Here is a 23,526-nt window from a genome sequence, read left to right as displayed (position 1 = left end):
CGGTGCCCATGCGGAGGTTCACCAAAAGCCTATCAATGAGTCGCCTCCTGTAGCCGACTTTGAACGACTTAATGATGCCCTGGTCGAGCGGCTGCAACTTTGCTGTCGTGTTCGCCGGCAGAAACTTGAGCGCAATTTTTTCGAGCTTGCAGGCGGTGTGATGGGCCGAGCAATTATCTATGAGGAGGCAAGCGTGACTCTAAAAACCACGCATAGAGGGCCTTTTCAACTTTCTCGTGGGCAGGAGCGCGCACACGACAAGCTCCCGACGTTTGTAACTCCGCCGCTTTCGACTTTATGTCCGCCTTGTTTTTAACAAGGTGCTTAGAGTGCTCCGAGAAATCCCGAAGTCGTCTGCCACCGTCGCACTTTTCTCGCCCGCCTCAACACGCTAAATGGCTTTCAGCTTTGTCGCAAAGTCCAGGTTCTTGCGCTTCTTGACGCTGCTTGTGCTTGCTGCGGCCATTGCTTCCGCGTCAGCTCACCACGATCCAGTCACACGTGTCGTGAGACGCACGCAAAACAATAATGAACACAAAACACAAGAACGCGCACAAAACACGAGAATTCACGTGCGCAGCCACCGCCAACAAAGTGCTCGCGATGGCCACCTCCGAGGGCGACAGCGACGTACGAAAAGCACGAGCTGTGGTTGGCTGAGCAAAACTCGTGGAAAAGCAACAAGAAAAAAAAAGGCAAAAGGAGGAGGCCACCGCCGCCTTCGTTCCTGGCTACCTTTTCCGAGCCGATCACTATGGTTACGCGGGGGAAGGATGAGAGACATTGGGAGAGAGAAAAATAAAAGCAGTTCCGCAAGCAGGGTGTTGCCGCAAGTCGGAGAGCGTGCGTAGCGGGAGTACCGCCTGAGCCTCCCTCCCTCTCGCTCTCACATTTCCCGAGCCTTTCGGGGGAGGCGCGGGGCGCGAGTGCCGAGATCGCGCGGCGTTCTATATATCCACTGGCGGGTTAAAATATTGTTCGATATAAACATACGAATTTCTATACTTTTACACAGAATTTTCAAGGGGATAATTTACGAGTTCGATACAGACAATAATTCGATATATGTGGGTTCGATATATCCGTGTTCGACTGTATATTCTTTGGTCATCGCCCACATCACTCATCCTCGACATTATTTTAATGCTTGCATATATTACGTACCTTATAGGGAATATTTTAGGCCTCTACGCAGCCTTGCTACATCTTAGCCTTGTCATGCACCTTATCATTGGCTTTCCCACACCATTTCTTGGTGCTCTTTGGCCATCCGTGGCTCTTGCGACGAAAAAAAAACCATAAATCATCATCAGAACTCAACATGTGATGAATGTGATTATGTAGCACGCCACCTAGAAGTCTGGTGAAGTCTATGATGATGGTTAGGAGTCAGGCACGTGCCTGCCCCCCCCCCCCCCCCTTGAATTATGCTGCTTAACCCCCCCCCCCCTTCCCATGCCACCACTCCTCACACACATTGCTATAAATCTTGAGACTTGACAGCTATTCGACGGTTAACATTTTGCTGCCTTTTTCTCTCCTTTTGGATGGTGGTAGTTATCGGCATCTCTAGGTATGATAAGGTCAATTTTCTCATTGATTCGTTGCCCGCTCAATTAAAGGGAAGCTGAAGAGTCTGTCGAATTCAATAAGACGCTCATATACGGATGCGGGAACCTTATAAACCATGTAGGTAAAATTTGTTTTTTTTTTCAATTAGGAGCGACGTAATCGTCGGTTGAAATTGCGCTGTAGCTCCGCCCCCCATCGAGTGAGCGAGCGGAGCGGAGACCGGAAACCACGGTGTTGTGACGTCAACTCTAGTGTTTCGTTCCTTCGCAGCGTTCGCGACCGTGCCTGACCACGCTTGTTTCTGCGTGCGTGCCATCGTAATCTGCTTTGATCGACCCTGCATTCCTTTGTTGGTGCGTCTGCGTGTATATAGAGTGGTAGTCAACGTGAGTGGAAGTCAAGAGATGAAGGTCACTACACGTACTGCATGAACCGGGAAGCTTTTCACGCATTTAAACCGTCTTTGTAGATTGCCGACAGCTTTCGACAGCGCACAAATGCCGACGATCGCATCCCCGCTTACGTTCCATGAGGATGCATGCAGGAACCCAACACTACAGTTGTTTGACCGGAAACGAGCTCACTTGATCGGCGAAAGATCGGCGAGATCACTAGATCGCTTTGCAAAAAACATACCCACCAAAGAGCATTACCAACATGAGGAGATCCCAAGACTTTGCTTTCGTTCGCGTCGAAAGCACTGCTCGCACCAGCATCATTTGCTTCTTCGAGAGGCCGGCTCTTCGCACTCGGCTCGTACATGTAGGGAGTAACGCCGAACTCCTCAGAAAAACGCAGACTCTCTAAATTTTCCATTACCGTCTCAGAAAAACAGCACCAAACTACCTGGCACCGTGCTTCATGTGTAGCGGCAGCGGTCGGTTACTAGAGTTGACGTCACGAGGCGCACCGACCAATCACAGGCGGAAACGAGACGCGCGAGCTGGGCGTGTCCGCTGCTGCACTTTTCGTCGAAATAAAATATATTTGCGCTTTCTTTCGCTCAATTTCGATACAATATTCGAATTTGGAGGGTTGAAAACCATTATGTACAGATGTTCACTCATTTTTTCTTGAAAACCTTTCAGCTTCCCTTTAACTTGAGATGCGTTCAGTTGTCACTATTTATTGGAACGGTCACGCGCATCGCTGTTGTGCCGTTTGTTTGACCTTCTTTGTTTAGACTGAGCAAGGGACCAGGAAAGAAATTCTGTTCGTAGTGAGCTGTTCTGTATGCACGTGGAACGAGTTGCGGCCGGAGAAAACGCTAGTTGCTTTCAACTTTTCCTTTTGCTTCATTATTTCCTCGAGTGATGGCTAGCCACGACGCTGGCAGATCCTCGGAACCATATACCCACAATATGGGTTAGATAAGGTGGAAAATAAAATATTGCGAAACAGCGTCCACCATGAAAGCCTGCAATAACTATTAAACCCATTAGTAATATGAAAGTCACCCATTACCTCATTTCGTTTTTCCCTAATTGTACAGCACTTTTCATGCAAAATTGGCAACTGGAAACAAGATTGTCAAGGAGTTGAGAAATTAAGTGATCTACTAAGGGAGAGAGCCGAGACAATAGCCAAACAGGAAGAAAAAGCGAAAATTTACAAATTTAACCGTTGTTTGTGAAAATATTTATGAATCACCATCTTTTTATTTAATAAGGAAGTAGAGAAAGCGCTGCCGGAAGTGGAGAATGATTCCATGTGTTTTTAATGACGCTTCTATCGTTATCAGTCGAGCCGCCTGATGCAGCCACTTCTCTGCTGTGCTTATGCGGGTGTTTTTCTAACCTTCCGCGGTGGGCGCAGCACGTCTCGAACCGCAGTGTCCTGCGCTCTACGCGGTTGTACGGCAGGGTGCAGTGATGATACCGCTGCGCCAATTGCGCCGAACTGCGCCGAAACGTGAACATTGCTACATCCTGCTACATTTCCGCAAAATATGGTAAATCTGCACCCACCCTGCGCCAAAGGGTGTGCTCCGGTCCAGAAACGAAACTAACTAATCGAGTGCCGCTTATGGCACCATCGACAGCGGCATCGCTTGAGCTACCGTACTCGCGGCGCGCGCGGTAATCCGAGCCAAGCCAAGCCTGATGGTGTTGCTGCTGTCGTAGAGTTTCCTACATGGCTGCTGTTGGGCTGCTGTTGTGGTCTTTGCGGCATGCGATCGTGCGGTCGCCCTGAGTTGGATGTGCTAGCCCTCACCGTCGGCCGTCGACTTCGCTATGGCGCTTGCAAAGCTGAAAGGTTGGTGCATCTATCATGCATATTGTATTGCTTAAGTTTGTAGAGGCATAGCCAGCACGTTGTCTGCTGCTGTTCTATATGTCAAAAAATGTGTGCCAACAGCGTAGGCAAGAAAGCGGCAAACATGGCGGTCTGCTGTTCAGGAGCGATTGGCGTTAACCGCACCCGCTTCTTCTGCCTCGGCTGAACCACGTTGGCGCGATTTCAGGCATGATGACGGCTGCGCGATGGGGACTAGCGATGAGTTTGGGTCGCGTGTGGGGAGGCACGCGCTCATTTAAAAAAAAGCGACTTGTCTGCCGAAAGCTCCTCAGGTTCAATATTTAACGGACGGAGGGAAGGTTCAATCAAGCGATCAGTCGCGTAGGCCAATAAAAAAAAAATTTCGCATCTTTAACGTTTTAATTCCGCGCCGTTCTTCTAGCTACATATTAAGGCATACAGAAAAAACGTTGCTTAACTTAGTGAAACTCTAGTCGCTGTTTTCTCTCGGCGACGTTGCCCTGGGTGGTTTCAGCCGCGCTGCGATCACCAATGCTCGTCGCGTCGTTGCTCGCATACATACAGCTACTGAAGATGCCACGTTAGCTTGCTGTAATGTCTAGTGCACGGAGTTGAGCGCTTTCTAGCTTTTTATTTCACTGAAACATGCCTGCGTTATGCTTTAGAACTTATAATTTTAGCTGTTTGCGTGAGCTATTTCAGTCAGGACTATGGAACTTGCATGCTTGCTATGCCCGAACTTGCATGACAGCTAACGTATCGTGGCCGCTCGCAGCAATGATAATGCAAGCTGTTCACGGGGGCAGAAAGAGTTGAACAGAAAGGGAATCGAAAGGGCACTCAATAAAACATCGTGCCTTGTCCAGCGTCTCGGCGGGCCTCCGTTGTTTTTCTGCCAGGTTGAATTTGGGCTTGTAGATCAAGGCAGAAAGCTGGGCTAGTTGGTGTGTCATCATTATTCAAAAGACTAGCGCAAAATAGCAGGGACAAAGACAGAGAGGACGACAGGACGAGCGCTCGTCCTGTCATCCTCGCTGTCTTTGACCCTGCTATTTTGCGCTAGTCTTTTGAATAATGGACTTGTAGGCTCTGTTCTAATACAGGACAAAGGTTGAAGTGAAACTAAGAGATGAAGCGATCTTGATAAACATTTGCGCATGTGAAAGAATTAGTTTTAATTCTGGTATATCGTGTAATGCTGAAATGTCGGTAATGAGCAATTTAACCTTATTTTCTTTTAGCATAGCGTAAATTGCATTATTTAGTAGAAATGAGAAATTGCTTTTTTTTTTGTGCAGGCCGCTCCACCAAGTTCAATCAGGACATTCTTCTTGAGACTGACCAAAATGGTGACAAAATATCACTGTGGTGCCGTCAAGCAAACGAAGCAACTGGCTTTTGTGTTTTGTGTGACAGCAGCATGCAGGCTGCAGGCACGGCGGCACGGCAGGCAACTGCAGGCAGCACGGCGTAACGGCTATAAGGCGGCATGCCGCCACAAAGCGCCACATTGACTCTGCCAATCAGCACCGAGACACTTCAGGTGTCCTACAAGACCGAAGACTACTCAGTCAACTCTGGAATTAACAAGCCAACGAAACATTCCACTGAATGACCAAGTGACACACGCAGAGACACTTTTTGTCCTTGGTATGACACTAAAGGGCATTCCGTATTCGTGGGCAGACACAGCAACTGACTTGTATCCAAAAATGTTCCTGGATTCAGAAATAGCCAAGAAGTTTTTCTGCAAGAGGTTCAAAACCTCTTACATTGTTTCTGACGGCCTGGGTTCATACTTCAAGAAGCTTGTGGTCGACGAGCTAAACAAGGCAGACGTGTTTTATTCTATTGCCATAGATGAAACCCCTATTCCAGAGCAAAGGTGCCAGCAGCTTGATGTGGTGGTTAGATATTTCTCTGACAAAGCGCAGCAGGTAGTAGTGGAGCACCTGCAGTCGTGTACCGGCTGGGTTCCGCAACAGCAGAAATTTTGGCAGGTGAGATCCAGAAAGCAATGATGGACCTTCCGCAGAAGAACTTCATTTGCTTTTTTACCGATGGTCCAAATGTAATGAAAAGCTTGAAGAAGAAAATACAAGAGGCTTACCCGAATATCATCGACTTAGGAGAGTGCTGCCTGCACAAAGTGCACAACTCGTTTGCTCGAGGATTGAATGCCTTTGGGTCGGACATCGAAGGGGTTGTGATAGATGTTTATTACTTTGTTAAGAATTCAGCTGTGCAGAGCGCAGCAATGAAAGCGGAACAAGTGACACTTGGTCTTCCTGAAACTGTATTTTTGCGCCATGTGAGCTCAAGGTGGCTCACTTTGGGGCCTGCTGTTGGTCACTTGATAGAGCAGTATCCTGCTGTGAAGAAAGTCCTGTTGTCAGACACATCCTGTCGCACAGGAGGCCAGTTGCGTGAACGACTGAGGAAGGTGTTCTCTGACAAGACCTTCTATGCCAAGCTCCTCTTCATTAGGAACGTTTCTGAAATTTTAGTTTCATTCCTATCACTCCTACAGGGAAGTGAACCACTGGTGCATCGACTCTATGAAGAGATGGTGTTTCTCGTTCAGAAGCTGCTTGGTCGCTTTATGAAAACCGAAGCTTACTGTACAGTTAACGGCATGGACTTGCCACGTTTGGATGTTCACTGTTCTGCAATGTGGAAGGCTGTTGCGGAAGTTGGTGGAGACACAGAAGCAGCTATGTCCCAGTGGGAACCAGCCCAGAAAAAGGCTTTTCGGTTGGGTGCCCGAAGTTTCTACTTAAAAGCCAAAGAACATCTGCTATCACGACTGCCCCTTTGGGAACATGGCACTGCGGAGCCTACGTTGCCTTTCTCCTAAGGCCAGGGAGGAGGAGTCATCAGAAGCTGAAATGAGGTGCTTAGCTGCAAAGCTGCCTCAGGTGATACAGCCAAGCGAAATCTCAACCCTGATGGATGAGTATACAGTTTTTCAACTGGAGACAGTTGAAAGTGCTCCAAGGGTTGATAAATATTGGCAGGTCATCTTTGACTTAAAAAAGAGTGATGGCTCGCACAAGTATCCACTACTTAATAAAGTGGTAAAGGCTTTGCTGAGCATTCCCCATGGAAATGCAGATGTCGAATGGGGTTTTAGTGAGAATCGTAGACTTCTTCATGACAGGGCGTGGCTAACGGTAGAGAGCATCAATGGGATACGTCGTGTTGTGTCCTATGTCAAGCGTTTCCATAGTGACCCCAGCCGTTTCAGCATTACGCCTGAGGTCGTTAGAGTTGTGCGAAACGCAAAGAAACTGTACTCAGAACGCATTGCTTCTGAGGAAGAGCAGTCAGCGAGGCGGCAACGCCAGGCAGATGAGGCAGGCTCGAGCAGCGGTGATCAAGCAGACCTGCAAAAGGAAGTAGAAACCGCAAGGAAGATACTAACAAATGTTGAACTTTTAATTAGCCGTGGCCTCAAGTCAAAGGACTTTGCTGACATTGAAAGTGGCAATTCTCTTCTGGCTGAGGGCAAATCTAGACTTGCAGTGTCCCTTCAAAAGATGGCTGATAGTAAAAGGAGAAAAGTGGCTGCACGCACGTGAAGTACTTTTCCAGGGTTTCACAGTAGTTTTGTGGACACAAGCCGGACTGATGTTGAAACTGGTGTGAATTTTCTTCGTTGGACTTTTTAGTTGGCAGTTTATTAGAGCACATAACCAGAATTTTCTTCATATTTATTGTTGTGCTTCTGTATATTCATAATGTCTGCTTAAACTTAGAAGATATGTTTTCATCAATGGGGTTCTCTGTCAAGGTACTATTGTTCCCGCCGTGGTATGTTTAGGTCCGCACAGTTAGTCATGCAGTTTCACTCAAGTGAGTGTATTCTGTGCATTTTTTTCTTTTTTTGTTAAAGGTTTTTTCGCTAGTCAAGCTGCTTCACTCATTGCTATACACACAGTTAACTAGTCCTGCTGTTTCACTGAAGTGAGTGTATTCTCTGGTATGTTTTGTAAAAGGCTTGTTCTCTAGTCATGCTGCTCCACTTGGCTGAGTGTATTGCTTAGTTTTGTAAAAAGGTTGTTCTCTAGTCATGCTGCCCCTCATTACTGGGTTCGTTGCTTTATTATCAACAAGGTTTGCTTGCTAGTAATGTTGCCTCACTAGGATAATTGTATTCCTTGGTTTGTCTCGTACGAGGATTGTTCTTTAGTCACGTTGCCTCACTATTTTGAGTATTCCTTTCTGTAAAACGTTTGTTCACAAGTCGTGCTAGTCCCATGAGCATATATTCATTTCTTTGTTTCATGACAGCTTTATCAGTCGCATTGCCTCACCCATGTGAGTGTATTCTATTTCCTTTGTGAAAGGCCACTGCTGTGATATTTAATCATGAGGATCTGTTCCTGTGATCCTTCCTGTACAAGTACGTGCAAATATTTGCCCAAGCTGCTGTGATAGTCTTGTTGCCTTAAGACATTTTATAATAAAGTGCTATAATTGTATATTTACACATTGTTTGTCTGACAACTTTAGTTAAAGCTAGACTAACTGGTGGTATCAATAATTAAAATAAGTGGCGTTTGTTATATTTTGGCTATGATAGAACACCACTCAGCATTTCTTGCTTTCCTATTGCTTGCTGTGAAAGCTGCACATATGTTTTGCAATTGTTTCAACAGACACCCGCTTCAAACGCTTGTTTTACTGCTCCGAAAAGCAATTTTGCCTGCTCCGAAAGCCCCATTTTACTGCTCCGAAAGCCCATTTTACTGCTCCGAAAGGCATTTTTGCCTGCTCCAAAAGCCAGTTTTACTGCTCCGAAAAGCATTTTTGCCTGCTCCGAAAGCTGCTCCGAAATGGCGAAGGCCAGTATCATCGTCTACCAACCGGGAAAACCGGGAATTCTCAGGGAATTTGAATAGTCTGGAAATATTCAGGAAAAACTCAGGGAATTTGTGATTCTATCACGGAAAATTAGCTGTAACCTTATTGAAAGGGAACAGAAGTCGTGTTAGTGCTGGTTCCAGTAACAGAGGAATGGTAACGAATCGTCATTGACGCCGTGTCATCGGCACGAGGTATTGCCAGAGTAAACGACCGATTTTCCAGATGCCCAATTTTTCGGACCTGCCCGATAATTCGCACGGCTTTGCAGCACCACCACGTACTCCATATAGTTAATGTATATTGCTCTGACTGCATGTCTGAAATGGCATTAATCAAAGCCACCACCGCCAGGGGCGTAGCCAGGGGGGGGGCTTATGGGGCTTCAGCCCCCCCCGAAATTTTTTCGTGCTGTCCATGCACCGCCGACCAAAGCGACCCCCGGTGCCGGAAATCACTCTGGATTTTGTCTAGAATGTCTTTTTGACGCTCGAAAAGACATTTAACCGTAAAGATTGCGAACTCGGGCTGGATTTCGTGGCAACGCCCATACACCGGCAGTCACATAACGCCAAGCAGTCCCATCCGAGCACAAAGCTTTAAGGGCGCTTTGACCGTGAGCGGGCTCGCCGCGGCATCTCACTGAGGCCACGGAATCTATGGAGCGCATGGATATCAATTGCGAAACTTTATGGGTATAAATCTAATAAGCTCTTGATGTGAAACGTGCTTTGACATTTCCAAAGTTGTTCTTAAAATTTTCAATTGCGGAACTTTGTGGGTTTAATGTTGTTTTAAACATTTGACGCCAAAGGTCCATTGACTTTTCTAAAGTCTTACATCGGAACATACAACGAGACAAGCCAAATCAACACACTAGCAGATGAGTTGACAAAGCACGCAGCGAGGTCCAATGAGACGATGCGTTGGGGTGGTTCATTTGTGCCGTCATGTCACATAAAAAAATATCAAAATTTTTTTTAACCTACGCCAGAACATCCATGTCAAGACACTAAAGCCAGCCAAAGTAACTACGTTCTTATTTATTTTTTCTACTTTGACTTTTATTCGCCGAGGACACATTGAGCCCCTTCAATTTTTTTTTTTTTGTTCTCGCTACCCTACCCGCGGGCTGCCAGAGCGAGTCAGAGCGCATATGTTTTTCTCGTATGACCCCGACCACCACGCGGTGCACTTCGGTGGGCGCTCGGTTTGCTCTGGCCGAGTGGATTTTCACCTGACAGAGTTTTGGAAGCTTTCTGGCTAGTAGACGAGAAAAAAAAAAAAAGGTCGCTCGCCGCCATCACTGTGGGGACTCGAAGGATTGCACCGCGTTCCTTGAGCGGAACCTTTCCCGAAAGTCTTGTTTCACCGGTGTAGGATACTGAGCAGTATGCGTATGGTTCTCAGTGGGCCAATTGTCTCATGTTTTCTTCGGTATTAATTCCGTAGCCCCATTAGGTGCCCGATGTTGGCATTCGATTCTGGCCAACATAGTTTCCTATGCGTTCTTTTTTTCATTTCGGTGCCTCCACCCCACAGAAAAAAAGTACATTGTTGCGGCGCAGCGAATTGTCGCATGGTGAAAGTTCGATTTTGATACTTCTTTTGCGGAAAGTAATGGGCTACGGGGCGCTTCAGTTTTCGGATAGGTTTATAATATTATTGCGAAAGCAATTATATGGACACTCCAGGCGCATTCCTGCCGTCGCCGTCGCCCTCATGTTTCGTATAAAGTCCAAGGGTGATAAAATCGTGACCACGCGCTGCATGCAGTATGTGCGAGTGAAAGCGTAGGAGGGGAGGTGGAATGGGTGAGCCGACGATGGTGGCTCAGTCTTGTGTGCGCAAAGGAGAAAAGCGGGGAGCAAGCGCGCCACCTTCCGTCGCGCGCAATACATCGGGGGGAGTGGATGGAATGGGGGCGGAATCTCGGATTCTGTGAATCTGATTGTGCAACATGTTTGTTTGCCTTGTTTGACGCATTACATACAGTTACTTTTTCTTACATACATAGACTCATTGGAGACTTATACGTATACTTAAATATCTTGCTGCAAAGTTTTGTGTATACATGCAGTGAACTTTGTTTCCAGTGACACTTTTTTGTCCTTTATCAAGCCGTATTTTCGCATTTGTATACCCCATTGTATCTGCATTTCTAATGTACGAGGCCGAGTGAAATGAAAGTGCGCCTACCCTAACCGCGCAATAATGGTTCAGTTCATTATCTGCGAGGCATGCGCGTAGGAGAACGGCATGTCTCATTTACAAAAGTGACACGCAGGTGTGAAGATAACTGTTCTTTAATGCTCTCATACACTGGGTTGAATATGGTTGCGTCACATAATGGACGTCACTTCAAAAGTTGAACAGCTCGGTGTCGCGAAGTTTTTGACAGCTAAAGGTGTCTCCAAAACAGAAATTAATCGCCGTATGGCTGCCGTTTACGTTGAACACGGCATTTCATTGACCACTATGAAGCGTTGGAGCAAACGGTTTAAAGGACATGGTAAAGACATTCCAAGACCGGGCCAAAACCATCGTGCAATCACCCCCCACACAATTTCAAAGGTTCATGAGCTGCTGAAAGAAGAACGGAAAATAAGCATCGATGAACTGGCAGACCGTCTGAACATCAGTCCCGGTTCGATTCACGCCATAATTCATGAGCTTCTCGGTTATCGGCTCTTTGGTGCGCAATGGATCCCCATGATTTTGATCCATCGCGAGAAGACGGAGAAGTTTCGCGCTGCCTTGACTCATCTGATCGGGTATCACATTGAGGATGACGACCTCTTGTTTGCATTTGTGATCGGGGACAAACCGTGGTGCCACTACTACGAGCCTGAAACACGAGAAACATTCGAATTTACCACGCCCAAAGAACGCAAAGGCCATCATTTCCGCTGGAATGGTTTTGTTGACTTTTTTTTCGGTCGTCAGGGTCCATTACTGATAGAATTTGCTAAATCTTGAGAGGCTATCAATTGTTTCCGATATTGTGAAACGCCAGAACGGCAGTGTGTCGCAATCAAGAACGAACAACGTGGAAAATTGACGAATGGGGTCATCTTGTTCCACGACAATGCCTGTCCCCACGTCGCTTATGTGGTTAATACAAAACTGGCAAAGTTCAAGTGGGAAACGCTGCAGCATCCGCCATACAGCTCAGTCCTGTCACCTTGTGACTTCTACATTTTGGGGCAACCGAAAAAAGACCTCAAGGGAACCAGATACAGACTTTTTGAAGCAGCAACCCAAGGAGTTTTATAAGACGGGAATCACGCGGCTCGTTAGTCAATGGGACAAATGTCTAAATTCTCATGAATACTACTTTTAAATAAAGTACCCCGTTGTTGGCTCACATTCCTTTGACTTGCCCTCGTATATCTAACAGAATTCCTGCTTTTTATACATGCCTTCTGTTGCGACTATGATTTCGGTGCAATTACTCACGATACACGACCGGTGACAGCTGCTCCTGCGTAATACATTAAAACAAATTACAGCGTCATTGAGATTTTTCACTGGCCATTGCATATATACAAGAACGTAAGCACGGTTCTTGAATGACAAAGTTTCGTTAACATATTTGTCCTCAACTTGTTCAGTTCATTGCCTTCTAATTTTTCATATCAGTGGCATGCACTGCTTTCCTGGTTTCGAACTGATATAGTTCTAAAGTTCGTGTGATATTTTCTTTACTTAAATAGACAAAAATATGGAAGCATTGATATCAGTTATTATGGGCAAAATTTTTGGCACATACGAGTATGAAAAAATACATATTTTATTGTTTTGACTGTGCGTAGCGTTCAAGAATTCGTTTGCAGCATCTTTGGCAATGACAATGCAGTGATTATTCATGGATTTGACCCCTTGACAAATTGTTTAAGAGAAAGCTTTAGCTCGGGCCCAATCCGACGCGGCCTATTCAAATACTTGTAAAACGCAGAAACGCTTTTCTTAGATAATCCTGCTAATCGCTTTTGTTGAAATTCATTGCATTTGAGAGAGAAAGTTAAATCCTAGTTCTGTTGGAAACACAACTTCGATTTAGGGCCTGAATTTTGTTTAAAATATTTTGAAAAATTCGAAAGTGAAAAAATAGAAGCACGACGTTTACAAACTAATAGCTATACATGAAGAACAGACATTGTGGTTTTGTAAACGGCATCTATTATAACAGTCAAAGCGGACAAGTTTGCTATGTAAATTTGTATCTTACGTGAATTGGTTACGTTGTGTACAAGGGTTCTGCACAAGCCGTATTTCCACGATACTAAATTTTTTTGAGATTCATGTGTAACATATTCATTTTCACCGCTGTAGATGTACTATTAGACGGAATTCACAGAATTGTGATATCATTTTTCATTGTTGAGTCACGGAGCTTTATACTTGATAGTTTCGTTTTCTGAAAATTTTCGATTTGGCCAATTTTTAATAAATAATTGACCAACTGAATGAAAAATTCGAAACCAGTAGTCACTAGAATTAAACGTTTTCTTTTAAATGCAACCAACCTCCTCAAATTTGGCGAAGTGGTTGCAGGGAAAAACGAATTCCCCTTCTACATGTATTTAAATAGGAGCACCCAAGCTAAAGCTTCCTCGAACAAAATTTCTGGCTACGCCACTGGCCCCATGTGTGTGTATATATATATATATATATATATTGGGCCAGTGGCGTAGCCCCCCCCGAACAAAATTTCTGGCTACGCCACTGACCACCGCCGCCATTTTGATTATGTCGCCGCCTCAAACCGGCACTTTCGCACGCAGATCCGCTGGCAGTCGTAGCCACCACCACGGCAACGTTAGCCACGCTATTGCTTCTATGTTCGCTGTTAAGCTTCTTGCCATGCGGTGCCATGTTTTTCATTGAAAGAATTTGCCGCTGTCAGCAATGGCACCGACTCCGCCTTTGTAATCCTTGCGATTGGCTTCGATGCTTGCAGAGCACAGCGCGTTGCGTAATGCCAGTCTCTGAAAGCTAGCTTTGCCTCAGTACAGCAGTGTTACGCTGTGAAGCATAAGCGTGGGACGGAGCAATTGTCATGGGACACAGCATGCATTCTTTAATTATACACGCGTGCACCCCCGTCTCCTGTCACAGTACGAGCATCGACATGCTTAATGAGTGTACTGGCAAGCTTTAAGAGCTTTTTCAGACGTGCCTGTGCCAAGTTTAGCCCTTAAGGGCAGTTAAGGACATGCATTCATTTTTTTCAGACGGCCCGATTTTTCGGGTCTTATTGCGACCTCTAGGGAGTCCGAAAAATCGGACGTTGACTGTACAACTGACCAAGAGGATGCTTCAAATGATCCATGGGGGGAACGCGTGGCAGAAGGAGGATGAGAACAGAAAGGTTCGACGCACTCGGGAATTAACGGGAAAGGAAGCGTGCCGCCGCCATTTTGAAAGAGCCTAAGCTCAAAAAACAAAGTGTTGGCTGACGCCGAGATGCAGGTGTCCCACATCAATAGAACAGTAAACTCTGTAAAGCAGTGAAACCCAACACTGAGATGTTGTGTAGGGGCTGAGAGTATGTCAGGACAGTTGAGGTTGACTTCCCAGCTGCTCAGAGAGAATCTTAGTATTGACGAAGTTCAGGCCTCATACCGATGAGCTTGCTATCAATTGATAGAAATAGCTCATATTCAAAAATAATTTACTTATGTATGCATCTCCTTTTCATTCGTATTTGAAAATGTTCGACTCGATCTGGAATGGGTTTTACCATTTTTTTTTGCTGTGCATTTTACTAACACCTTCCTTCTGTTTTCTTTATTAAGATAGATATTACTCCTTACTATTCAAACTGGATTAAGTCATTTTTCTTTGTTTCAACATGCTTACTAGAGAGTGACAGCATCGGGCAACGTGGTGTCAGCCTGTCTTGACATAAAACAACGTTCTGGCTCATTCAGGGAACCTTGCAAAGGGACTCAGGGAAAACCTGGAAAACTCAGGGAATTTGGAAATGTCAACTTGGTAGACACCCTGTATGGGACTGGTGGCCACGCATCATTACGCAACTTTCCATATAACAATACGAGTCGACTTTGGCACTTGGTAGAGCAGTAAATGAGGATCCAAAAGAACTGCGATTGTTCCGCAAATATACATTTCTCGATAATTCTTCGAGGTGTAATTAAAAAAAACGCTACTAGAAATCTTTATTTTACACTTTCGCTTGTTTACTTGCTCTTGGCAGTGTTCCTCCTGTGCTAGTCGATTTGATGTGGTTCCTTGTTTGTCAAGTAAAAAAGAGGTGTATCTCACAGGTGTACCTGTGAGATACACCTTATTTCATTTCACTTTTGTGGGTTTACGTGTCTTCATGGGGAATGGTGGGCATTATTCACATTTGTGCTAGTAAATGTACCCCCTCTCATTTGCATAGAAAAGTCACCTTGGATGTCCCCCCCCTCCCCCCCTAGAAAATATCCTGGGTATGCGCCTGTTAGGAGTGTAATCCCCTCTGAAACAGGGTAGTGGCTTGTGGCACCACATTCTAGTCTACTGTTTAAGTGTTTGCTAGTTAATGTCAAATGCTTCTAATTTCTACTTTTTCTATATATAATTGCTCTATTCTGTAGTTACATACATATTCTTATTCCACGTCCCTCTCTCTCCTTATGCGCCACCAATCCTCCAAATCGTCTCTTATGTTTACTGCACCAGTGTTTGTTCTTCGGTACCGTCTTTAAACTCCAGGCCTTCCTGAAGACTGCCCCAATTCTATTTACTACTGGATGTATACCGTGGCATACCAACAAGATATGTGTAATGGTTTCCGAAGTTTTTCCGCATATGCCACACACAAGTAATTTTCTTGGGTAAATCTCTTATAACTTCACATTTTCAGACAGGCTGACCTTGCTCCAAAAAGAAGTGCGCTGTCTCTTTAGTTATCACAGAAATTTCCCTCCTGATCTCCTCCTTCCGTTGTCTATAGTATGCCACTGATTTCTTTTCTTCCATCTCCTCTAAGTAACGCTCAAACTCCACCTGTTTAGCTTTAAGTTTTATGTTCCTTTTGGTCTCACTAATACTATGGCCTGTATACTTTCCCACCAATTTTCTCATTCTTTTGCACCACTGAGAGTCCACACATCTTGTCTATAAACTACCTAAATCTACTGTCCTCTGTGTCTGTCTTTCCTCATAAAGTATTCTACTTTGTGCTTCCCTCACCTCAAATGAGATGCCCATCCTATTTCTCCCCGCCCGTGTCGTTCTTGTGCTCTCTTCCGCTGTCCCCATCTTTATTTGCAGTTAATATGATATGCTCCCTGTACTGGTTCATTTGTCATTTTTCCATGGGCTCCCAATGCTAATCTACCTCTTTGGTTTACTTCCTAGACTATATTTCTGACCTTAAGCATAGCATTGCATTTCCAAATGCAAGTCCCAGCACCATTACACCCTTCCACAGTCCTCTGACAACATCATACTTCGTATACCTCCATAGCACTCTGCGCTTCATTATAGCTGCATTTCTCTTGCCTTTTGCTTTAAATGCATCTTTGTGGGTTCCTAGGTACATCTCCCACATTTATATACACGCCCAAATATCTGTATTCTTTTACTGTAGGTAGTTGAGATTCTTGTATTGATACTCTCTGATTTTTATTGTCATCGAGAACCATGACGCCAGGTTTTTCTATGCAAAATGTGAACTCCAGTGTTTCACCCTCCTGTCCACAGATAATTGCAAGCCGTTAGATATCTCTCTGGTTATCTGCTAATAAGACTGTAATCTCCAGATATTAATCCTAGTAAGCGTTGTTATATCAGTATTACATTTTGTCTACGTGGGTGATCAAATCCTAGTTTACTGTGCTCCAACGACCTTTCCATTCCCCTTATGTATAAATCACGATCAGAAGCATGACCGCCCGTCGCAGCCCTCTGTTAATATCCACTGTTTCTTCTAGTCGGCGTGATGAGCACTTGTGGTTTCCAAGATGGAATCTTCGTTACGCGGCGCTCATGCATGGAAATGTCACATTTATACCGATTCTAATGCACCTGTGCAGGTTTTTGAACTTTGGAAGCAGCAATGATGCCAAAGACAACTTCGGTTTGTTAGATCTTCGAATGGGGTTTCGCTTTCTTTGCCAAACCGCTTCAAAGCTGCCATGCTCCGGGATGAAAATATCCTGTGTGTTCTAAAGGTGATAGTTCTTATGTGCAAGGTGTTAACGACCTTCGGTCAGGATCATTTCCTGGTGGCCGTGTAGCAGGTGAAGTTACACATAAGAAGGCGGCCGAGAGCTGACCTCGGCATCATGCTACGGCTAGTCACTAGGGTTAATGTTTTCTTTGGTTCAAGGAATTTTTTTGTAGAAAGATCATATTTGCTGGAATAATACACAATTCCTTTGCGGTGAAGATATATATTCTGAAACGTTTATAGGTTCTCGTGTGCGAAGCAACAATTATGTTTTGATATAACTTTTCTTTTTTACAAAATTTTTGTTTTCATATATTTTTAAGTCATATATTTTTTTTCAATAAACATGTTGGTTGAAAATAGTACCATTGGAAAGAAACATTCCACTTCAGTTTGATGCTGTACACTTCAGTATCAAATAGAAAAAAGAGTATTGACTAGACAACCCCAAAACTGCTGCTTTTCCCGCTGGCATGAAAATGTTAAACCACTATGCAATAGGAAAACAACAGAGCATGTCTCGGATCCCTCGGGCCCCGCCTGCTCGATTTTGTGCTACGTGGGTGTGTCGACACTTCCCACCAAGATGCTCAGCTTGGGAAGCAGTTGACCGAGGCTGAATTCGAGGAGTGCAGACATGTGCTGCAAGAACAACAACGCACTTCTTGGGATGCTCAATCCCCACCAGCGCAGTGTGTTTTGGCGCCTTGTGCTGCAACAATTCGCATAATGCTTTGCATTACGTAGATGTCTATTACAGTTAGGCCTGGCAAAGGTTTTAGCAACTTCGGGTAGTTCATTTTCCCAGTTAGTATGTTCTTTATCACATTTTTTCCCAAGACATATGATAGAGGTTCTACTGTAAGTATTAAAGGACTCTGATTTGACTTAGTTTTCCTGCTTCTGGTGTAAGCTGAAAGTTCTCCTCCAAGTTTTGTTTTTACATGATTTGCCAATTTTTTAGACATTGTGTGAAACCTTCTGTGGAAAATTCTGTTGCTGTACTTATTTATTTATTTATTTTTGTATTATACATACTTTCAAGGCCCTAAGTCACTACATAAAGGAGTGGTAACAAAGCAAATTAATATGCAGACAATTATATATAAAAAAAATGTTAAGCGATAGCATGGTAGACTGCTGTTTTGAATGAAGATGAATCTGCAATGCGATCGATGAAAGAAGAAAGGCGATTCCAGTCAACACTTGTGCAGGGTAAAAAAGAATCATGGTACTTGTTCGTTTGGCAGAATGGGATGGCAACTTTAAATCTGTGGTCAGATCGGGATGTTTTCACTTTAAAAGTCATGAAAACCTGGAGAAATCTGGGAATGTTGAACAAAGAATTTGCTAGACATTGAGTGCAGCGTCTGGTTTGTCCAATACAAGATTTTGTGCAGGTTAAGTGAATGTCATAAGCATTTCTGTTATACTCTGTGAAACGATTTCCAGATGGTTGGCTGTGGAAAGCGCAACTCATAAAGCTGTATTCTTCTTGCGCCTATGTCATAAACTGTGAATATAAGTAATGATGTTTGAGCAGGGCTCTTCTTTCTGCTTTCTTGCTGCTGCCTGGTCAAATACCAGCAAGAAGTCTTTCGGTCAAACTGCACCAAAGCTCATTTGGAGAACTAGTACACACGAAGCATTGTACCTTGAGGGTCTGCCATGGAGGAGCATCATTTTGAAACATGCAGTAGCTGTAAGAACATTACTTGCACCGAAAGTTTCTTCCCTGTTGAAAGTTCAGGGACGCTTCACTGAAAGCTTCTGTATATTGCTACGGAACAGCCGCCACAGTGAGGCTGCACTGAGGAGGAAGAAGACGACGTGGGCCCGCTTGATGTAGCGTCGCCATTTTGGCCTTCCGTTAGCTTCCCTGTAAATAAATTGTATATAGTATTGGGCTCCAGCTACACGTAGCATTAATTTGGTGGAGGTGGACGTCCCTGTACCCGTCATGGAGCTTCGCAGCGGTCGCAACGGCGACAGTGCAACTTCGGCTCCTGCTGGTGGCACTTCATCTATGCAACCATCTCCGCCTGCAGCTCCGACTTACGTCGCCGTTTCCCCCCCTCAAGATCCTGGTGTTTTCAACGGAGTTGGCAGTCCTGATGTTGACGACTGGCTCCGCTTATACGAACGTGTCAGCACCAGTCACAAGTGGGATCCGACTATTATGCTTGCGAACATTCTTTTCTACCTCGACGGAGCTCCACTTGCATGGTTCCAGACTCACGACGAGGAGGTCTCGAGCTAAGATCTCTTCAAAGAGAAGCTGCGCGACCTTTTTGGCAATCCGTTCGGTCGCCAAGTCAATACCAAGAAAGCCCTTGCCACACATGTACAGACGTCGACCGAGTCCTACGTGTCGTACATTCTCGACGTCTTGGCCCTTTGTGCCAAGGCTGGCCCGACCATGTCTGAGGACTAATGAGGTTAATCACGTCCTCAAAGGCATTGCTGACGATGCCTTCAATTTATTGGTGTTTACGAATGTCACCAGCATCGATGCGATCTTAAGGAGTGCCGCCCCGCCGTCTTGAGCATGCTAAAAGCCGCTGCGTATCCCAGCACATCACGCGACTTCCCAACACAGCTGCTACGTCATCCTGTGGCGACCTCTTCCACCAGCCGTCGCGATGTGACAACTTGACTTGCATCATTCCTCGTGAGGTCGAAGCGGCACAACAGGCAGCCCCTTCATTCCCGTCACCCGATCATTCTCCGGTGACAATCTCCTTGATCCAGGCCGTCGTCCGTCAAGAGTTGTCCAACGTTGGCCTGCAATCCATTCGTTTCGTACGCTCGGAACCTTTGTCCCCACGCGCGTCCCCACCGCGCTCTTACTCCTCTTATGGAAAGCGCAACCCCTCCAAATGGCGAACAGTGGATGACAGGCCGATCTGTTTTAATTGCCGACGCATTGGACATGTTGCTCACCACTGCCGTAGCCGCTGGACTTCTCCGATGCGCTATTCTCCTGATTACAACCCCTCTAGCACGTCCTTTTCCTTCGCCCCTTCTATGCCCGCTCCATCATCTGACCCTGCGACGCCTCTGACACGACCCCGCTACTCCCGCTCGCCTTCTCCCTCCCGTCGTCAATCTCGTTCGCCCCCGTCACGCCGTGCTTCTTCTCCAACCTACTCGCCGCACCCCCGACCGGAAAACTATACAGTGCAGCTTCTGGAGGTTGAGCTGCAAAGACGACATTAGCACAAAATCCTCGCTTCACCTTACCCACGAACAAGAATCTTTTGGACGTTCTTGTCGACAATGTTCCTGTGTGCGCGTTGATTGACACTGGGGCGCATGTGTCCATTATGAGTGCCGCTCTTCGCCGTCGGCTCAAGAAAGTTCTAACGCCCGCCCTGAACCGATTTGTACAAGTTGCCGACGGAGGGACTGTCACTATTGTTGGCACGTGCTCTGCACGACTCACCATTGCTGAGAGACAAACCGTCGTTCTCTTCACCGTCATCGAGCATTGCCCTCATGACCTCATTCTTGGTCTGGATTTCCTTGCCAATAATTCGGCCCTCATTGACTGTTCGGCCGGCTCACTTCGCCTTGATTGCCTCTTCTTGCCAACCCTGTGGACCCGCCTCCAAGCCGTTTGAGCTGCATGGATTTTATTCGCCTACTGCTCCACTCTGTGACACACGTCGACTTGTTGTCCTCACCAGCTGTACCTGACGGTAATTATGTGGTCGCACCAATTCTGGCAGTTATACTTACACGTGGTGTTACCATGCCACACACTGTGCTGACAATTACTGGCAACCGCACTTGCCTTCCCCTTGTCAATTTCGCGCTAACTGCGCAAGTTCTGCCTCAGGGGATTTCATTGGCTATAATTAGCGCTTTGCAGGATGATGAGGTCGAGCCATTCACAGTGGAAGATCGTCACAGCTCAGCCCATACCATGACGTCATCGCACGGTACGGACGTCGACATTGAGAAGATGGTTTCCTCTGACCTTACACCTGCTCAAGCTGAAGCTCTTTGCCACGTTCTTGAAGACTGTCGCGACATTTTTGACTTTGACAATCGACCCTTAGGTCAAACGTCCGTCGTGACCCATCGCATAAACACTGGCGATGCGAACCCTATTCACCGACATCCATATCGTGTTTCTGCGTCCGAACGAGCTGTTATCCAACAGGAAGTCAAGAAGATGCTTGCAAAAGACATTATCGAGCCTTCCTGTAGTCCCTGGGCTTCTCCCGTCGTACTTGTCAAAAAGAAGGATGGAACGTGGCATTTTTGTGTAGATTATCGCCACCTGAACAAAATCACAAAAAAGGACGTGTACTCTTTGCCACGTATTGATGACGCTCTAGACTGCTTGTACAGTGCCACCTATTTTTCTTCTATCGACGTACAGTCCGGCTACTGGCAGATATCCGTCGACGACATGTACCGAGAGAAGACTGCATTTATTACCTCTGACAGCCTTTATCAGTTCAAGGTGATGCCTTTCGGTCTCTGTAATGCACTCGCCACCTTCGAATGAATGATGGACTCTTTGCTTCAGGGGTTCAAGTGGTCCACCTGTTTGTGCTATCTGGACGACGTCATAGTTTATTCGCCCACATTTGACACGCATCTAGACCGTCTTTCAGCAATTCTTGACATGTTTCGCCGCGCCGGTCTCCAGTTGAACTCGTCAAAATGTCACTTCGCTCGCCGCCAAATCACCGTCCTTGGACACCTCGTGGACGCCAGAGGCGTGCGACCTGATCCGGACAAAATTCGCGCTGTTACGAACTTTCCTGTTCCGAAGTCTACCAAGGAGGTTCGTAGTTTCGTAGGGCTGTGCTCATATTTCCGACGCTTTGTGAAGGATTTTGTGACTATCGCACGTCCCCTTACCGACCTCTTGAAGAAAGATGCCCCATTTTCTTGGGGACCTGACCATGCCGCATCTTTTTCGCAGCTCACTACTCTCCTTACCACGCCTCCAATTCTGGTCCACTTTGACCCGTCTGCCTCAAAGGAAGTTCGAACTGATGCCAGTGGTCATGGCATAGGAGCAGTGTTAGCACAACGCCAGCGTGGACATGACCGCGATATAGCCTATGCCAGCCAACTTCTATCACCTGCTGAGCGCAATTTTTCAATCACAGAGTGCGAGTGCCTCGCTCTTGTGTAGGCTGTTGCGAAGTTTCGTCCATACTTGTACGGACACCCCTTCTGTGTCATCACTGATCACCACGCGCTCTGCTGGCTATCCTCACTCAAGGAACGCACGGGACGACTTGCTCGCTGGGCATTACGCCTGCAAGAATATACCTTCTCCGTGGTATACAAGACGGGACGCTTGCACCAGGATGCCGATTGTTTGTCCCGCTACCCCGTCGACGAACCGGCTGATCGGATGCCATCGCTTGCGTTTTCTCTGTCTCCCAGATGCTTGAAATCAGCAACGAGCAACGCCACGATCCTTCATTACAAGCCCTCATCGACCACCTGGAGTCAACGCCTGGCGACGCCTCTCTCCGGAAGTTTCTCCTTAAGGAGAAGACATTATACTGCCGCAGTCTCGATCCACATGGCCTTGACCTTCTGCTCGTAATTCCATCACACCTGCGTTCGACTGTCTTCCAACAACTTCACGACGCTCCCTTGGCTGGACACTTGGGCATCTCGCGCACATACGACCGTGTACGCCGACGATTCTTTTGGCCGGGTCTCGCCCGCTCCGTGCGGCGCTACGTTGCCGCTTGTGAGCCCTGTCAGCCCTGGAAAAAGCCCTCCACACCTCCAGCTAGATGTCTCCAGCCGATCGACATGCCACCGGAACCCTTTTTCCGTGTTGGTCTAGACCTTGGATCGTTTCCTCTCTCGGGCTCCGGAAATAAATGGGTCGCCGTCGCTACTAATTATGCGACGCGGTACGCAATCACCAGAGCCCTTCCGACAAGTTGTGCTACTGACGTTGCTGACTTTCTGCTCTATGACATCATTTTAGTGCATTGTGCTCCGCTCCAATTACTCACTGACCGTGGCTGCAGCTTTCTGTCAGCAGTCGTCAAGGACATCCTCCGCTCCTACTCGACTGAGCGCAAGTTCAGCACGTCCTACCATCCACAGACCATCGACCTCACGGAGCGCCTCAACCGGACCATCATTGACATGCTTTCAAAGTATGTTGCGACCGACCACCATGACTGGGATCTTCACTTACCATATGTGACGTTCGCGTATAATTCATCGCGTCACGACACCGCCGGCTATTCACCATTCTATCTCCTATATGGCTGAGAACCCGCGTTGCCCTTGGAGATTTTGTTGCCCTCGGCCACACGTTCAACCACTGAATGCGCCCGCGACGCGATCGCACACGCCGACCAGGTGCGCCAGCTCGCCCGCACCCGTCTCGAGGCCTCACAGGAGCATCAGAGACACCTCTATGATTGCCACCATCGCGACGTGCACTTTACTCCGGGTTCTCTGGTGCTTCTCTGGTGCTTCTCTGGTCACCCATTCGACGTGTGGGCCTTTCAGAAAAGCTGCTGTCACACTACACTGGCCCATACCATGTGGTGCGACAAGTGACCGATGTCACGTATGAAGTCATCCCCGCCGACCTGTCAGCGTCATCGTCCGCTGCAAGTGACATCGTTCACGTGGCG

The 23,526-nt window shown here is 46.5% G+C and overlaps 1 protein-coding gene across 5 annotated transcripts in view; it reads left to right on the top strand.

Moving 5' to 3' along the window:
* Positions 1-23,526, top strand: part of Rtca (RNA 3'-terminal phosphate cyclase) — a 129,565-nt gene that overhangs the window by 90,117 nt on the left and 15,922 nt on the right. The window lies entirely within an intron of this gene.

The sequence above is a fragment of the Dermacentor albipictus genome, chromosome 9, assembly GCF_038994185.2.
Source record: "Dermacentor albipictus isolate Rhodes 1998 colony chromosome 9, USDA_Dalb.pri_finalv2, whole genome shotgun sequence".
Taxonomy (NCBI): Eukaryota; Metazoa; Arthropoda; class Arachnida; order Ixodida; family Ixodidae; genus Dermacentor; species Dermacentor albipictus.
The sequence above is the reverse complement of the archived record's forward strand: the minus strand, read 5'-3'. Positions and strand labels throughout refer to the sequence as shown.